Below are 7,522 nucleotides of genomic sequence, written 5' to 3'. Positions count from 1 at the left end.
GAAAATCAAAGCCCTGAGATGACTAAACAATACATTTTTCTCTCTCAATCTTACCCAGTGGTGAAATCAGAGTGATACTCTAAAACATTTCCCTTAGAATGGAAAACCCAGAAACCCTAGCGGACGGCAGGGCGTCAGAATCAGCTAAAGCTCAAATTATGGTTGAAGAGACCATCAAAGTTGAATCTTGGGCGGGCAGCAGGGTTGCGTTGGAATCAGGTAAAGCTCAAACCATGGAAGAAGAGACCATCAAAGTTGAATCTGGGGTTCCCAATGAGACCCTGACCGGACATTTGCCATCGGATGTGTCAGGTGACGGAATTCAAGAAAATGGTGTTAGGGTTTCTATAAACAATATGGAAGGTATTGACAGTGACGCAACGACTTGGATGGAAGGGGTGACATCTGTGCTTGACAAGGAGACAGGTGGAACCGGGATTGGTTATGCGGTCTTGGATGATGGAAGCCGGGTGACAGCAGTGGAGTTGGAAGAGAATGGTAAGGAGTTTGGTTTTCCTCATGAGAATGACAAGAAGATTGTGGAGGGAAATGTTAGTGTTACTGTTGCAGAGTCTAGTTCAACAATGAATGAAACCAAGGAGGGTAGTGTTCCCCAGATATTGCCAGAAATCGTGTTAAATGGGGATGTCTCTATTGAGTTGAATGGTGGTGAATCTACTACGAAGATTGAAGTATCAGGGGACGGTGTACCGCTTGTCATAGAGATTCATGGTTCCTGTGAGGCGTATGATAAGAGCTGCGGGGTTAATAACACCATGCTTAAGCCTGAAGGAGGTTTATTAGCTAAGAATGGGGAAAATCCAGATAATAAATTCTCAGGGAATGTCTGTTCCCATGGTGGAGACCGAGAACATTAATGGTGTGGAAGACAAGGAAGATGAGTTCTCAGTTGTTGAAAGATACCTGCAACTCATCTTCCCCAAATCGATTTGGGGAAGATGAGTTACAGGATTTTTTTTTTTAATTTTTAAATAAGGGCATTTTTGTCATTCTACCCTATTAAGGGGCAGAATGGTCCATCAATATTAAAAAACTGGGATATGTTATCACTTAATGTCTCAGACTAACGGGAGGGACTATATTGGTATTTAGTTTGGAAAGCAGGGGGGCATGTTGCATTAGTGAAAGTTCAAGGGGGCAACCGTACGTTTGGCCATTTTCAGGGGGGCATTTGGAATTAACCCTTTTATTTTAGGGGAGCAGTTTTCTGTATGGGAGTGTGGCCTACACCAGCACTCCCATGTGTCTATCTCTCTCCTTAAAACAAGGGGGCAGAGGTGTCTTTTCACATGGGGAGGAGAGAGATAGACTCATGGGAGTGCTGGCGTAGGCCACACTCCCGGACAGAGAACTTTTTCCCTTTATTTTATTAGGAAAACATTACATAATATAGTAGGATCATTGTGCGGGTGATCTTATTCGGAGGTTCTGTTTTATGGTCCGAAAATGCAAAATCAACCTAGGATGCATTTCAAAAATGCATACCAAACTCAGCCTAAATATTTTAAAAAGCCATCATAGGAGAAGTAAAAATTTGCATTATTGGGGAATTAGAAATAAGTGAACTACATTTGAGGAAGTTTGGGTAGAAAATATCACAATAGATATAGATTAAAGGATCGAGTTTCCTTCCATCCACGGTCAACCGAGCATCAGTTCAGCCACTTTTTTGGTAGGGGGTTAGATTAGAATCATTATATGTTGATCATTGAAATCAATTACACGTGGTTGTATTGTGATAATGTTATATACAGTGGAAGTACATATGGACACACATTAGAAATTAATGTAAAATATATATATAACATACCATCATTACTCTAAAGTACTGTATGTATTTTACATCTAAAAATGAAATATTCCGCCCTTATTCATTCTTCCTGGAAGAAAGGAATAGCAGAGCGTACTGAGTTTGGTGATCAAGTTGAGATAACGTTGTCATATAGGAGAGGAACATGGAGAGAAGGAGATAGAGGGAACGGAGTCGTAGAGAAACAGAGAGTGGCGACGAGACTATAATCGGTCTGAATTTTTTGTTTCAGATCTGAAGGAGACGGTGAGGAATTAATCCACAGGTAGCTGAAATTTTTGTTATATATTTTACTTTCTCTAAGTCACATGTTGGATGACTCCATTGCAAGACCTTTGTGTTTAATCGCGACATGGGTGAGAAAAAGGGGACGTAAGAGGGAATGGATTGTGCATTACTTGGACAGTGGTAAGTTTAAAAAAAAAAACAAGTGTTTCTGATATCGCTTTGATTTTAGTAATAAATATATTAATATTGATGTTAATATGAAGAAAATGTTTATGGTCATGTTGAGCGAACTGATTTTGAAACAGCTATAGAGGCTGACATAAGAGAAGCGTAGAGTGATGAAATCAATGTTAGGATTGAAAATTGAGTTATTAATACTGAGTAAAATAGCTTTTAACTTCTTAACCACGCCACATTAAAGACTTGCATGGAACCACCTCTAGATATGTCGTTGCAAATTATTAGAGATGGTTTTGGCCGCGGACCATGTTTGTTACATTTTGAGACAGTTCTTTAACAGCTTTTTGTTAATACTGCAAAACTATACGTTTGAAGGCAGTAATGAATGGCCTCTAAATTTATTTACATTATTTCTTTTAGATGCAGAAAATAACCAGCTCTAAAGCTTTTTTTGCAATAGTTAATTACGACCTTGATATGTAACTTACATTAATACGTTTTGAGGCGGTTTTGTTACCGCCTCTCTTAATACTGTAGAGAATTTTTTAAATAGTTGAGCTTCTAATACTATATTCTAGTGATTACTGATGAATTGAAACTTGAGTTCTATTGTCTAGAATATTTGTTCTACTGCCACTATATTTCCCTAGTTACACTACGAGTGACCTGCACACCCTTCATCTGATAAAAGATCTACAAGATTTTGTAGATCTTTTTACAAAATAATAAAGAAGCACTTAATTTGAGCACTCAACCCTGAATATCAGGTCACATTATTAATACATGTTGGGCTAAACATGGTTGACCAGATTGGGGCCCACTGTTAGCTAATTCTATTTTGGTGGTAGTACTGCAAAAGTATTCTCGGGCAACACCTATATTACAACTTCATCCAGTGTATCTTCATCAGGCTCTGTGTCTCGAGATGATTACTGTTACAATTGGAATCAGATTGTGTGAATTACCTATGTGTTTCATTGATATGACTGTGCATTTATACAAGATAGAATGAATCTATACAAGGTAAGAAAATCAAATAAAAGGAATATGGAAAGAATGAATAAAATCAGGGAGTCTATCAATCTAATAGCTGTAGAATTCTATCAATCCAAAAGCTGTATTATCACATGTGGAACATGTGATTTGCAGGATCTTCTAAGGATCTTCTAGTATCTCCAATACTCCCCCTCAAGTTGGGCTGTGAATGTTGAGAACACCCAACTTGGCCTTCAAAGTGGTGAATAGAGTAGCACCCAGGGCATTTGTGAAAATATCCGCAATTTGAGTAGAACTAGGGACATAAGTCGGTCGTAGCAGACCGTTGTTGATGTGATCACGAACGATGTGGCAGTCAATCTCGATGTGTTTGGTACGCTCATGGAACACAGGATTAGCTGCAATGTGGAGGGCGGCCTGGTTGTCGCAGTATAAAGGTATGGGCTGGGTCCGGACAATGCCCAAGTCCTGTAGAAGAGTAGTCAACCAAATAAGCTCGCAAGTGGTGACAGCCATGGAACGATATTCAGCTTCAGCGGAGGAGCGGGAAACCGTCTGTTGTTTCTTGGACTTCCAGGAGATCGGGCTAGAGCCAAGAAAGATGCAATAGCCACTGGTGGAGCGTCTGGTCTCAGGGCAACTAGCCCAGTCGGAATCACAATAAGCGCGTAATGTGAGAGCACTAGAAGAGGAGAGTAAGATGCCTTGCCCGGCCGTGCTATGCAAGTACCGAAGAAGCCTAGTTGCAGCGTCCATGTGGGGTTGGCGGGGCTGATGCATGAATTGGCTCAATAGTGTAACATTATGAACTATGTCGGGCCGTGTGATAGTGAGATAAATCAGCCGACCAATCAGGGCGGTATGGACTTGCATCGCGAGTAACTCACCCTCGGAGGTAGAGAATTTGAGGTGTTGTTCCATAGGGAAAGTCAGTGCGTCGGGCCTCTGTAAAATTCATATCCGAAAGGATGTCCAAGGTGTATTGTCGCTGATTTAGAAATATGCCATGGCGAGACCGGGCCACCGCAAGGCCTAGGAAGTACTTGACTGGGCCAAGGTCCTTGAGGCGAAATTGCTGATGCAAGGTTACTTTGAGGGCAGCAATGGCACGGTGTTTGGGCCGGTGATAAGGATGTCATCAACGTACACTAGAATATAGATAGCGAAGCATCTCGACCTTGAAAAATAATGAGTAATCAGCCTTGGATTGGGTGAAACCTAGGCGGATAAGTGTCGTGGAGAGCTTTGCGAACCATCTGCTGGAAGCCTGTTTGAGGCCATATAAAGAACGATTGAGCCGACAAACAAGTGTTCTCCCCTGTCCCTGGTAACCCAGTGGTAGTTTCATATAAACTTCTTCGTCTAAGTCGCCATGTAAGAAGGCGTTTTGTACATCGAGATGTGAGAGGGGCCATTGGTAAACAGCTGCAATAGCCATTAATGTCCGAACAGTGACGAGTTTTGCAACTGGGGCGAATGTTTCATAATAATCGAGGCCCTCAGTCTGTGTGTAACCCTTAGCGACCAAGCGGGCTTTGTAACGCTCGATGGTACCATCCGCCTTCCTCTTGATCTTGTACACCCATTTGCAACCAATGGGTTTTGTATGGGAGGGGAGAGGGACCAAAGTCCATGTGTTATTAAGCTCAAGAGCCTTGATCTCAGCCTGCATTGCCTCCTTCCAATCTGGGGATAGGGAAGCCTTTGAAAAACTAGTTGGCTCCTTGATGGCAGAGAGTGACCTGATAAACTGGAAATGAGAGGGTGAGAGCATATGATAAGAAATGAGAGAAACGGTGGGAGAGAGAGTACCTGCAGCGGAAGGAAACGAAGGGTGGGTAGCGACTGAACACTGGTAGTCCTTGAGACGCAATGGCTGTTGTAGGGTTCTTAGGGAGCGTCTGAGAGGGATTATTGGGGGTAGAGTGGGTACGGGTGGTGGGGGGACAGGTGGAGGTGGGTCTGGATTGGGTTGGGGAACTGGTGCAACAGGGGCAGGTGGAGGGTTGGGCACTGGCGGTGTAGGTGATGGCGTGGGTATTGGGTAATTAGTGGTGGAATCCATCACTGGTAAGGGAAGGCTGCGGGGGTCGGAATGGGTAGAGTTAGTATGAAATGGGAAATTGGTTTCATGGAATGTGATCTCTCGACTGACAAATACTTTGCGAGTGGCGAGGTCATAGACCTTGTAGCCCTTCTGAGCATATGGTTAACCAATAAAAACGCCTGGAGAGTGATGAGCACATTTATGTGTGAAAGTTTAGGGCATAAATTATACATTTTACCACATTGGACAGAGTTACTCGGTGCTTTCTTGTGCTTTTCAGGGTTTAGGTGAATTCTCGTGAAAATGAAGGAGATGATGCTAAGGAGATGTTTTTAAGCTTTTTATAAGTGTAAATGGATGCATAGCCCATCGAGTCAGCTTCGCAATGGTTCAAACGGCACTTAATTCCGAGTTGAAACGAAGAAGTTATGGCCGTTTTCGTAACGACGCGTGAAAATGGTCTGTAGGGGTTTATTTATAATTATTGACAGTCGGATGGGGATAAAGTGAAGCGGAAGTTCGGATTTTAGGGGCCTTAATGCAATTATCAAAAGTTACTTTACTGTGCTCGAAAGATTCCATTTGGAAGGCTCTGGACAGTCCAACTTCAACTTGAGATATCTTGGGCTCCCTAACTCCGAATTGGATGAAATTTGGGTCTATTTTGTGTGATTTTTTGCAAGGAAGACAATGGTGAGACCTATATAAGCACCCCATGCTCCACGTTTTCTGAAGGACAGAATGGATATTTTATTTATTCTTGAAGGAATCCTAGTCATCACCCTTACTCTCTCTTTCTTCCAACTTCTCAAGGGCACTTCTGGAATTCTACTTGGGATAGATTTATATTTTCTCATCTATGGAAGGTTGAAAAATCAAAGATGCTTTGATTTTATTGCTTGGAGAAGATATCTACAAAGAAAAGGAAGCACTTGTTAGAATTGGAAGTTTATTTTTCTTAGGGAATATTTCTCCTACACTTCCATCTTCTCTCTTCTCCTCTCTTCCACCTATAAATACCCCCTACCTCTCTTGTAAAAATTTGCTCATTCACTTAGTGAAATTTCTTCTCTTCTTCTCCTTCTAATTTGTGATTTTTGGCTTTTCTAAGTTCTAGTTTGCTTTTATAATTTTTAGTTAATGGTTATAATAGGTTTAGTTTATGCTTTAATTTCAATTTAAGTCTTCAATTGGGTTGTAATTTCTTAATTCTAGTTTAGGTTTTAAGCCTTCTAGTCTAAGTTCTTAAGTTGATGACAAGACTTGAAGATTTAGAAGAGGAGGCCATGGTAAGTTTATGCAAGTATTCAAGCTTTTCATTTACATTCATGCAAGCACATCCAGGTTTTACTATCTAAACTCTCAATCTCATTCTCCATCTCCTCTATCTCTCTCTATCTTCTTCTTCTTCCCCCTCTATTTCTTTTATTTTAATTTTATATGGTTGTGGTTTATGGATGCATTTTTATTCCCTTATTTCTTTTTATGTGGTTAGTATGTGTGGCTGCATTTTTATTCCTTTCAATTCGCTTTAGTTTGATAGGTTAGATGCTCATGTGTTAGGACGCCGATTTAATCCCTTAATTTTGTTAGATGCTTATGAGTGAGGATGCATTGATTTTCATTAGTTTAATTAGTTTAATTCAACACTTTAATTTGGTTCATTTTGCATTACTTTTAAGTTAGTTAAATAGAGTGGCGTATATCTCCTCGTGTTCGACCCGTAGCTACGATTGACCCGTACGCTTGCGGTTTTATTTTAACTCAAACAAGTTTTTGGCGCCGTTGCCGGGGAGATTATTGTCCATTTTATTTATCTGATTTTTAAGTAGTTCGAAGTGTTTTAGTTTATTATTTTCTCTTCTTTTTTTTTTTGAAAAAAAATAAATAAAAAAAAAATCAGTTTTTGAAAACCTCTTCTTGTTTCTCTTCTGTTTCAAATAGTGTGCGCCCAATCTAAAGTTCTTCATATGCTTCAACCCTCCATCTTTTGGTGTCCCTCATAGGATTAAGTTACCTATGACGCTACATCTTGACTTGGTTGGGTGGATTGACATGTGACTTATCTTTGGAGGTGACCACTCTTGATAACAGGAAAGCGACATAGTGAGAGTGTTGGAAACATAAACGTATAGTAGACCTCCATTCTACATCAGAATCCATATTGGAGTCGCACGTAGGTGGCTATAGAAGACTATACGGGTTCCCTTGCTGTCAACCTATATGGCATCCTTATAGCT

This window comes from Telopea speciosissima, chromosome 9 (assembly GCF_018873765.1).
Source record: "Telopea speciosissima isolate NSW1024214 ecotype Mountain lineage chromosome 9, Tspe_v1, whole genome shotgun sequence".
In the NCBI taxonomy this organism is placed as follows: Eukaryota; Viridiplantae; Streptophyta; class Magnoliopsida; order Proteales; family Proteaceae; genus Telopea; species Telopea speciosissima.
This window is presented reverse-complemented; position numbering follows the sequence as displayed.